The sequence below is a fragment of the Parus major genome, chromosome 3 (genome assembly GCF_001522545.3).
Source record: "Parus major isolate Abel chromosome 3, Parus_major1.1, whole genome shotgun sequence".
NCBI classification, from domain to species: Eukaryota; Metazoa; Chordata; class Aves; order Passeriformes; family Paridae; genus Parus; species Parus major.
Window position 1 is genome coordinate 8,062,388 of NC_031770.1, and position 11,248 is coordinate 8,073,635.

General features: G+C 39.0%; 1 long non-coding RNA gene across 1 annotated transcript in view; it reads left to right on the forward strand.

Annotated features, from left to right (window-relative positions):
- The window catches only part of LOC117244135, a 56,055-nt gene extending 45,222 nt beyond the window's left edge, over positions 1–10,833 (forward strand). The window contains exon 3 of the long non-coding RNA XR_004496649.1: positions 10,548–10,833. This is a non-coding gene — a long non-coding RNA (uncharacterized LOC117244135). The remainder of the gene's footprint in view (positions 1–10,547) is intronic.
- The last annotated feature ends 415 nt before the right edge of the window (positions 10,834–11,248 follow it).

The window sequence follows — 11,248 nt, forward strand, 5'->3', positions numbered from 1 at the left end:
GGCATGTGGGCAGCATGTCCCATCTCCTCTCCTTTGGATGGGCTGTATGAACCTGATGGGATGGAGAGAAAGGAGGACTTGCTCCTGCTCTTCCCAAGGGAGAGAATGGAAAAAGAGAGTGTGAAAAGAAAAGGAGAAGTTGGTGAGGTAAGAGCCCAGTATGAATTCAAAGTAAAAGAAGGAAATCCAGAAGGGAAGTTGTTCTGGAAGGCTCAAGAGGAATGACACTGGGGTGTCAAATAGAAAACTGGGAGCCAATGTGAGATGGTTGGATTTGCCTTCTGCAGGTCCCAGAGCCCCCTGTTTGCCACCCTTGGGATTCCAGCCCTGCTCCAGGGTCCTGGATACCCGTGTCCTGCAAAGCCAGCTGTGTGTCTGATACTGGATGATGATACTGGATGAAAGGCTCATTGCAGCTCCAGAAATCAGGATGTGGCTACATTTTGTAAGGGAACCTGTTGAGGAAGAGTTTTTTTCCTCCTGAGCAGGAGGGAACCGTGGTGGCTGTGTCGTGCTGGGTTTTGTGGCTCTCATTTATCTGCTGATAGCTGTCTGTTCTGCTCAGTCCCACTGTGGGATCAGAGCCAAGGAAATGATTTAAACACGTGAACTTGGGTGTCTGGGGCTCTGGTCAGCAGGTGTGTGTGTGATATGGCATGAATGTATTTCATATTTCCTCCAGTCATTTTCATGATTTGACTTTGTTCCCGTAGATTTATGAGAATAATTTTATCCTAGATAAGGATATATTTTTTTTCATCTTTTTATGGCATTAAGTAGGTTTTATTTATGGGTGTATGTGTGTGCATTTGTGAATTTTTCTGTGGTTGACTTATAACATTAACCTTTCCTGAAGTTTCCCAATCTTGTGTTTGATTGCAAGTACGTTAAACAAATGGACTATAAGGAGGCAATTTTCCTTCACTTGGAAATTTTTCTATGAAATACATCTGTGGATCACCCAAAATAATAATGTTTTTGTGGTATTTTCTCTAGCTTCTTGCTAGGAAATTGTATTTTCTCTTATGTTTCCATCCATGTAGCCAGCATCTGGAGCTGGACCAGTGATACACGTCTGTTCTGGCATTCCAGTGCCAAGGAAGAGGAAGCCACTCAAACCTTGACCCCCTCCCTGTATATTCACCCCTTTAATTCCTGTACCAATGCTTTAATTTCCTGACCAGCCCAGTAACACCAAGAACTGAAGAATGAGTGTTTACCTGCCTTTTGTTTCAGCCTGCACTCTCTTTATTTTGTTTTCTTCTCATTTGGTTACATTCTTTAGGGGTTACCAAGGGCATATTGATGCAGCAACTAAGTAGATACTCTAAAAGGTTAAAAATTGCCACTCTGGAGTTGCAAAGTCAGTGAGAGTTTCAGCTCTGACTCCAGTGCTGTTTAATCAGTGAAAATTTCTGCTGAAGAATGTAATATTCTGTTCTTTTGGACCACATTTGCTTAATAGGATCAAAGGGAGGAAATACTTTTTCTCTTCAGGGTAACTGAATTAAAAAAGCACATATTTTGATTTGCCTGTGTTCAACCTTGAGGGCAGATTTTAATCTAGTCTAAATGTGTGTAGCTCCATAAACTTTACTAAATTGTACTGATTGATAGCAGCCAAAAATCTGCTTTTGTGCTCACGTTGCACCCACATTTGAATGATTGAGTGCTATTTGCAGTAATATTTGTGAAAGACAAAATACTTTGTATATTCATTTGTATTATTTGAGATGAATGCCATGGTAGTTTTGATTACTTTAGATTTGTAATCAGATATTACAATGATCACAAGATAGTGTTATGTTAAAAAATACTTCTTCCAAGTTGAATTTTTCTTTTTTTCTTTTTTTAAGAAAGCTGACATGTCTTCTTTAATGAAAAAGGCTTTTCATCAAATCAGTGGTGAAAAACAAAAGCCCCAATGAAAAATAATTCAACATGTGTGCTGTCACTTTTCCATGGAAAATTAAAAAAGAATAAAGAAAAAGAAAAAAGTGCTCTGGAACAAAAAAAAAAATATTTCCTGACCAGTCCTACTTAGAAATTCTTTTTCTTAGCATGTCAGTGCTGCTCCTTCTTTGCAGAAATACTTGAATTGCTTTGTAATGCAGTTTTTAGGCAGGTTACAGCAATGATGTCATGAGAGCCCCAGAACTGGCTGATACACCCTGGACATTAAGTTCAATCACTGGACATTCACAAAAATACCTTTTTTGTCTGACCAGAAAAAATTCACAAGGGAAATCCAAATGTAATTAGGTTTAACAAGCAGTCTGTGGAAACTGGTGGTGTTTGAGCCAGCCTGCTCCTCTGGCCAGTGTAGAGATGTTGTTTCACTCACTCAGGTTTTGCTCTTTGTGGGAATTAAGAGAACCTCAGCCTTTTATTTACCAAGCAGTCAGGCCAGGATTATTTACATTTACATCCCTCTGGGCACTTTGTGGGGACAAGCTGATTTTTTCAGGTGTTGTATTTATTTTGTTTTTCATAGCATTTTACATATTGGTACAGGAACACCTTTCATTTCATTTCCAGAAGCCTTAACCATAATTAATTTCTACCAAACCCTGCTATTTGGGTTATGTTTTCTTAGTGTCTGCATGCTTCTGGTGTTGTTAATGTCTATGCCATCGTAAAATAGTATGAGTTCCTTCTATTTAAATTTTGCTTCTTCAGATCACATTTACAGATACTTCAGTCTTTTAATCTGAAATTCTTAATCTTTTGCTAGAATGGAAGTGCCTTTGGTATGATTTTCTTTGGATGTCTCAGTGTTTATTGTGGGATAATTGTGTTTTTCTCTAAGAGGAACATCGGTAATAAAGTTTGGATTTACAAAATTAGCGAACTTTCTGTGGTTATCAATTGCATAAGTGGTAAGAAAGTTTGAGGGAAGTTATTATGGGCCCATTTGATCACATTTATTATCAGGTCACTGGGACAGGATCATGAGTAGCCTGAGGAGTTGCATTTGGTGGGGTGATCTTGGCTGAATCATTCATGTGGATCAATTTGAAGTCAGAAGTGATTTCAGTGCTTATCTCAAAGGCTGCCTAATGAGAATCCTATTTACATGTGTAAATGCTTGTTGTACAGCTAATGGACTCATTTCCTTAGCTTGAGTGCAACCTTAGCCCCTCAGTAATTCAAACCTCTTATCTGAGGCAAAGGAACCCCAACCAAGTAATGCATGTTTTGGGAGCTCATTGCTGATAAATCCACCAAATGTGAAAAGTTGAGGAAAAAGGAGGATTTATGTTGTGTCCTGCTGAATCCTGGCACAACTGTGGTGCAGGGAATGAAACTTTTAAGTTTGATGATAATAGTGAAGATCAATCTGGTGATGCAGGATTGTGTTCATCCTTGGGGACTGTGATCTCTACTGTGCACTTATAATAGGTGGTGCAAATATTCTTCTAGATGTTTTTTGAGTGTGAAAGCTGTTGAATGTATCGAACTCCTATTCAGTGTTACCTCTGTGTGTATCTGTTGAGGAATAAGATATTAATTATCTCCTTTGTGAATTGAGTTTAAAAATTTGGAGCATAAATTTCACAATTCACTTCAGCTGCTTTTCTGTCCACAACCCTTTTTATGTTCCGCAAATAATAGCAGGATAAATTTTCCTTAAGCTCCTGCAGAAATCCTGTGGTATCAAAAGTCAAAGGCTGATTGTCCCAGGCTCCATGTTTAATGAATGGAGAGGTCAGTTCTGAGTATCTAATGTAGATTTAGGTTTTATGTTAAGGTGCTTACTCACTTATTCAGTCAGAGAACAGAAAGAATGCCATGTACTTTTCATTTGCAGTTGTCTCCTGCCAGAATAAGTGGCAGGAACTGAACACTTGCAGACAGCTTTTTATCACCAGTAGGGAAAAGCAGCCAGCTTAAAACTTAGATTTATTATTTTTTAAGAATTAGGCACACAGTGATAGAAAATGAATTCTTATACTATCTAGTCATAGCCATTTGAATGTGTATTTCCAAGGAATAGCTCTAGATTAAGAGAAAGGAAAATTTTTACTTGATTCTTTAACTTTATGAATGGGATTTGAACAGAATTGCTTACTGGTTTACCTCTAGTTTTAATGATGAGGTGAAGTCTTCACTCCATTGATGTTAGTGTGTGTTTAACTTAAGCAGGAACAAGATTTTACCTCCAGTGTTTTCAGACATAAGAAGTTATATCAAAATTAGATACATTTCACAAGTCCCAGCCTAGACTCTTACTAAGCTAAATCTATTATAACTCACAGGGATTCTTGGGGATCTCTTCCCTGGTTAGCTGTTTTGACTTTAGAGAGCAGCACAGTACTATTACCCTCTGTCTTTCCCATCTTCCTTGCTGGATCTTTAATATCCCATTAGCTAAATGAGTGGTCTAGCTACCTGACAGTATCTAAGGAGTGTCAGCTTGTAAACAAAGTACCTACATCTCATACAGTGTTGTGTGTCATTACCTGAAATGAGATTGAATTTAGCCTTGTTATTGACTAGTCTTACAGATTTTTTAAAAAGCAATCATAGCCAGAAGTTACGCCCTGAAATAACCCTACTGTGTGTCATTCCTTACTTGCAGCCAAAATATTCCTGGTCCAACTCCAGTCAGGTCAACAGAATGAGGGGCTTTTATCCCAGTAAGTGAAATGAATTTATGCTTGGGATGGAGCAGCAGAAAGATGAAAAATGGTTTCCTTTCCTGTAGGGATTTAGTAGCCACTGCTCATCAGCCTCACTGGACTTCTGCATGTGCTGACTCACCACTCCTTAGGCTGAATAAGAAACTAAGAGTGTGAAAACACGCTATTTTCACTTAAATGCCTGCAGTTGTGAATCTGGCATCCACGTGGTTCCTCCACTTTTTCTGTTTTCAATTTGGATTCATCTCCATAAAGGTAAAGCAATAACCTGATTTCAAGTAGTATGAACTGTACAAAATTAAATCTTTGACATTGACTTTGAATACTGATATCCTTTTGCTATCTCATGTGGAAGTTGAAGGGAAATGAAAGGAGGAAACATTTATTTGAAATAAGATCTGCCCTTCTGCCAACCCCTCACCCCCACAAACATAACAACTAATTTCCAGGCCAGAAGTGCCTAATGTTACTCCAACCCTTTTGGCCCTGGGGAAAAAAATGTGTGTGGGTGGTGATGGAGGGGGAAAGACTTTTATTTGTCAACCTGTGAGAGCTGGATTGAAGAGCCTGTATTCAATATTGCCCTGAGTAATGCACAGCTTCTCCTACATATGTAGTCTCTGCCACTGGCTATCAGATCTCCCCCACAAGACCATGTCAAGACATCAAGTCTAACAAGTGGAAATCACAATAGTCAGCTTCACCTCTTTTGTTTTTACTTATATACTTGTAGAAACTGCCAGTTCCCGCAAGCGCTTCTGTACTGGGAAAATGTGCTTGTGATGCAGATTGCTTTGATTCTCAGAAGGGTTTTGCAGACTCTGAGTCTGTCCCTGCAGGGAACTCTGTCTTTCAGCTCTCTCTGCTGTGTGTCTAGCTCTCTTCTGATCTGGATTGTTTTATTAATTAAGATCTTTGAGTAGAGCATCAGAGGTGAGCAGGTGCCAGCTAGTTGACAAGGGTGTAGTGTAAGAGGAAATCTAGCTCTCCAAAAGAGAAATAAAAGTATTTCTAAGTGGACACAAATACCAGGAAATTACAGATGAGAGAAGTCTGTATGGATCAATGGCAAATTGTATGGTAAATTATTTACACTAAAATTTCTGGAGTGTCAATGACAATTGAGGTCTATAAATCCCCTGTGGCACTTTTGTATAGCATGCCTAAATTCTGTTAAACCTGACCTATTTCAACAGGTTGAATTTAACATTTAGTTGGATGAAAAGAACATGTGAAATCGACAGAACAGGTTTTGTTTGTGAAAGCCCTTAGTGGTGTGTTTTAAGTACACTTGAGGTGAAGTATGCTGAATAAGTATGGAGTATTTAGGGGCAGAATTGCTGAGGATTTTATGGAACAAAACAGCAAGAAGCTTTGTCATTCCTAGCTGTAAATGATGCCTAGCTGAGCCCATAAAACACACATCAAAGGTGTACATATGGGTTACATTTTAATATTCTTTCAATATTAAAGACCTGTTACTAATTTTAAACTGCATTGGTAAAAACTAGTTTTGTTTTTTTTTTTTTTCTTTTTGTCTTTTCTTCTATATTGCTAAATGATGTAAATCACTAATGTCAATTTTATGTTGATTTATGCCAGCTGAAGATCTGACCGTGAGAGATATTTCCCCTCTGTATAATCATCCCAAATAGGGGAGGGAAAAGAGGAGGAAGAAGTGGTGTCATCTGGATATGTGAATAGTTTGGCTGCAATACAATCCTGAAAAAGGCTCTGATACAAAGATGGAAATATGGGGATTATCGTAGAAACTCTTGAAATAATCCTATAAATAGCAGAGGAAATTCTGGCTAGGAGTTGTCTATTGAAACCATTTTGAAATGAGATGGCTGACAGGAAGAGAACTTAAAGCCAGAAACCACAAGGCAGATCCTCACCTGGTGTAAATCAGCATAACTACATTAATTTCAGAGGCATTGACTTGAAAGAACTGTGATGATCCCCAGCAGCTGAGGATCCATAACCACAGGTAGTGGGTGCCAAATGCTCTCACTCACACCAGTGTGAATCTGGAGCACCTCATCCCACTCGGTGGCGTTATTTTGGATTAACGCCACCGTACATGGGTGTAGGACACCGTCCTTTGTGTTTGGAGAGTGAAGACAATTGACTCATAGGATGTGAAATGTGTCTTTTTGGATCAAGGAATACATAGAGAGATTGTTTAAGTCTGCTATTGCAGATGCAGGCTGTTTAACAACCAGGAATTTCCTTGTTCACCATGCTGTTATGGAAAGGTGTTGACTCCATACAAGCACTCAGAGTACTCCTGGGTCCCCTAGCTAGCACACCAATAAATGAACTAATAAATTCTCTGCCATTTCACTGTATATTTTCCCTGCATTTTACTGATAATGACAACAGGACGTGCCCGTTGTGGCTGACTGAGGCACTTCAGTGTTACACCAGCATCACTAAGGGAAGAATTTGTCCCATGCAGTAAAGAAAATAGAGTCAGAAATGAGACTCTCTTAAGTATGTCTGTTCAGATATGTATGTAGTAATGTCAGCCCACATTCAACACATATGAACCTGCTAGCACCTGGGGAAGCCTTGGTTTTCATTCAAAACCATTGATAAAGGACCAAGATTTTTAGAGCGTGCTTTCATTTATGAAAATACGTTTTTAAACACATGTAAGGGCCTCTATTTTCCAGTGGCCAACATCCAGTATCTTTTGGTAATTACCTACTGTCTCTTTAGGGGCTAGGTCAAGCTCTAGAAAATGTTATCAGTAAAAGACTTCAAAAAAGGTCACATAAATTGGGTCCTGTGTGGCTGCTTTCCCATCTACAGCTGAGGGCTGTGTGTGTAGCAGGAAAGGACCTTCTTCAGCTGAGATTGCCTTGGCAGAAGGAGGAGAACACATGGCTGTGTACTCTCAGTTGGCAGTTCCTAATGACACTTTTATTAACATTACCACATTAGTATCTCCAGTGAGATCACAAACATGAAACAGTATTCAAACCATGGCTAGTTGTACTCTGCCTTTAACAGTCCTACTCTGCCACTTTTTCAAATGCCACATTTTTTAGCTGGTTAAGTATGATAACTGTTTTTTTTAAGGCTAGAGTGAAGTTTACACCAGCTGCTTCCATCACTGTGCTCTAAATAAACCAAAGGGTGCTGGTCCAGAGCTGTACAGACACATGAGAATAACCAGAAAAATAAACATTTCATATTGTATCCAGAACATTTCCTATAATTACTCTGTTTTCTGCTCTGCTTCCTACAGAACTTCTTTACCCTCATTTTACTGTCTTTTGCCTCCTGTTTATTGCATTAACCTTTACTCAGTGTCCCTGAGCTTCATCTGTGCCAGGTGGGGCACTGAATCCTTCATCCCCACTGTGCCTACCCCACATTTTGTGAATGGCACTTTGACAATGGCATAGTCAGCTCAGCTACTGTTTCTTACAGGCAGTAGAAAAACATAATATTAACCAAAACAACAACAACAACAACAATAAAATAATAATAAATAATAGGGTGCTCTGGACTCAGTTCAGATTTTTCTGTGGGAAAGTTTATATCCCAAAAGCATAATGTAAGAGTCATGTTTCTGTAACTGGGTTTTTAAATGAGTTTGATTGATCTGATGGTGAAAAGGCACATGAGATTGCCACTTCTGTTTTCCTCAGGCCTCTCAAACGGTTTTAGCGTCTTCTGTGTTCTTTACTTTTGTTTCTTAATTGCTGTTGTCCTGGAAGGAATTATGGACTGGATCACTGGAGCCAGGGAAATGATTTTTATCAGCAAAGCTACCAAAGTAGGGTTGAGGTTATCAGCATTATTTACCACTGATGCAGCTGTACCTTTTGATAACTCTTAATGACATGGCATTGGCTGGATTTTGGTACAGGACTGGATGTACAAGTGTTGCACATATGCACACAGACATATCTTCAGAGTGTCCATGGTTTGGAATTAAAATTCCCACTATTATTATGAGGAAAGTAACCAGATAAGGAGGGAGTGGAGAGGAAAGAAGGGTGATGATAAACAAGGCCTGGTAAACAAGGCCTTGTGGTAGGGCAGGGGAGAACCAGCTTATTTCCTCACCCTGTCTGGGACATTTCCTTTGGCAGACTCCATCTAGAGGGATTTGAAAAGAATGATTTGCTCACTGTTTTCCAGAGGAGCACAGGGATCTCTGCTGCCTTGTTTTTGTGCATGTTTGTTGTGGGGGACTGAGCCCTGCAGTCCCTCTGTTGGATGTCTCCAGCCAAGCCTTTCTCAGTCCCAGTGAGGAGCTCTGCTCTCCTTGGAAGTTGGTGGGAAAAAAAACTCCATTTAGCTCCTGGTTTTGCCTTTGAAAACATCTCCTTGCTCTTTTCCTCTCTTGTCCAACTACAAAAGTAAGATTTCCTGCAGTGATCCATTTTGGGTTTAAATGCTGAAATAGAGTAGCCTGAGGGCTGTATAAACAGAGTGCACAGTGATGTTCCATGTTTGTACATATGTATATTTTTAAATTGTGTTTATTTGTAGTGGTGATGCTGCTGTCCTTTGTCACTAGTTGGATTTGACTTTTTCTTCAATTCTGGGTGGGATTAATTGCTCCACCTTTAGCTATTTAAAAGCTGTCTAAGCAATTTGGTTCGACTTTCTCTTGTTAGTGCAAAGAATAGCAACAACTCCAAAAAAAAAAAATTAATCCCATCCAAAGATACGTATTTAGGGTATGAAGGTTTTGAGAGTACTTTTTATGGAAGACAATTTTTAAAATTGAATATTGAATTAAATGCAGTAGGAAGAAAATGGAAGTGTTTGGCACATCTGGAGTGCAAGGCTTTATTCCTTAAAACTGGCAAACCTCCCCTTAACAGCACCATCAGTCCTTCTGCAGACACAGGAAAACATTTGGCACAGAAGATCTGATTTTAAACTAAAACAACAGTGAGATCAGAATTTATACTAAGATTTTATTTGATTTTATTCCTTCTATTAATTTCTATTAACTTATATTTTTTTTAAATATAAAAATATAGCTATGTTTAAATTATTTTTCCTACAAACAAACATCTGAATAACCTGATGAAGTATCATGGCATGGCAATTTTAGTGACTCTTTCAGTATTTTGAAGATGAAATGACTGCATTTCACATGACTGCCTACAGTTTTATATTTCAGTTGATATAAGTACAGCAAAAAAGCCCCAGACATGCCAGATTTATTCACAGATATATGTAATTCTCATTTAAAACATTGTTATTATCTCCAATACTGTTTCTTTTATTAAATAGAAAAAGACTCCCATGTTTTTGAGGACATTCAGCATCAGAGCTCCTGCCTTCATCAGCAGACATTTTTCTTTTAAACCAAGACAATGAGTGATCTCTCTCTGTCCTTAACTCATGAAACCTTTGTTATATTTTCTTTTCCCTGTCCAGCTGTGGAGTGAGAGAGCAGCTTTAGTGGGTGTCTGGCATCCAGCTGGGGCTAACCCACTGCTGATGCTTTAGGGTTTTTGCTTTTGTATTTTTCATGTATTTGTAATCCTGCAATTCTTTAGTGTATAACTCCAAACCCCATGTAGAGTGGGAGCTACTGCTTTCCCATTTTGGTCAGACACAACAATTCCTCTCTAGGCCTGGGAACTGAGGACACCTTGCTGTTTCAGGCCCCAGTAAATGTAAACAGAAGTGAGTCTGGGGTGGATCAAACCTGGGGTAAATGACTTCATTACCTGAAGCTGTAATAGGAAGATTAATCCCCAATATGCAAATGTACAAAACTTACAAAAGTACAACACCCCATCACTCATCCATTTTGGGTGTAGCCCCTGGGGGAACCTTTGGCTGAATGAAATGTACCTGAAAGCCTTTCAATAAATATAACCACTGCTTATTCCCTTAATTTTGTCTGGCTTCTGTTTTTAGGCAGTCCCAAAAAGGCATCCATTCTAAAAGCACCTTATGGGAGGAGTGGAACAAAACATATCCTGGAGAGACTTGAGGAGAAAACAAGTCAAATTTGAACGTGCTGTGTCCTCTGCATTGTGATTTACACATACTAACTAGGCAGGTATCAGGTCTAACATGTAAATGTGTGAGAGGCTCAGATTGAATTGTGCTGGACTGGCACATATATATCTGGGTACCCATGCTGGTAAAACAGTCATGAAGAATATTGGGAGCATTTGACTGCAAAGGGACTGCTTGAAAATGTCAGATTACCAAATCTGATGGCCATACCTTTAAGGCCATCTAGATTATCTTCTTACATGAAAAAGATTTCCTAATTATTTTTGCTTCAAGTCCAAGAGTATTAAATAATCCTCAGTACCTGCTAATGCTAAAAACCAGTATGTAATTTGTCACACATACCTTGGTGAAATAGCCATGAAGTTTAAAAGGCTTAGAATAAACAAGCGTAAAAGAGTACTGTGGCTTTTCTTCTTCATAAAGATTTTCAATTTTGTGCTCAGAGAAGCTTTTTTACTGTCAGAAGGCAGTTTTTGATTTGCTCTTGTTTATATATATTGGGGAAAACATGTACTGGCCACCTTCTCTACAGACCCATCCTGTCCCAAGCCTGTCCTGGAGCTTCTTTCCTGGGGGAGGACTTTGTGTTTGTCCTT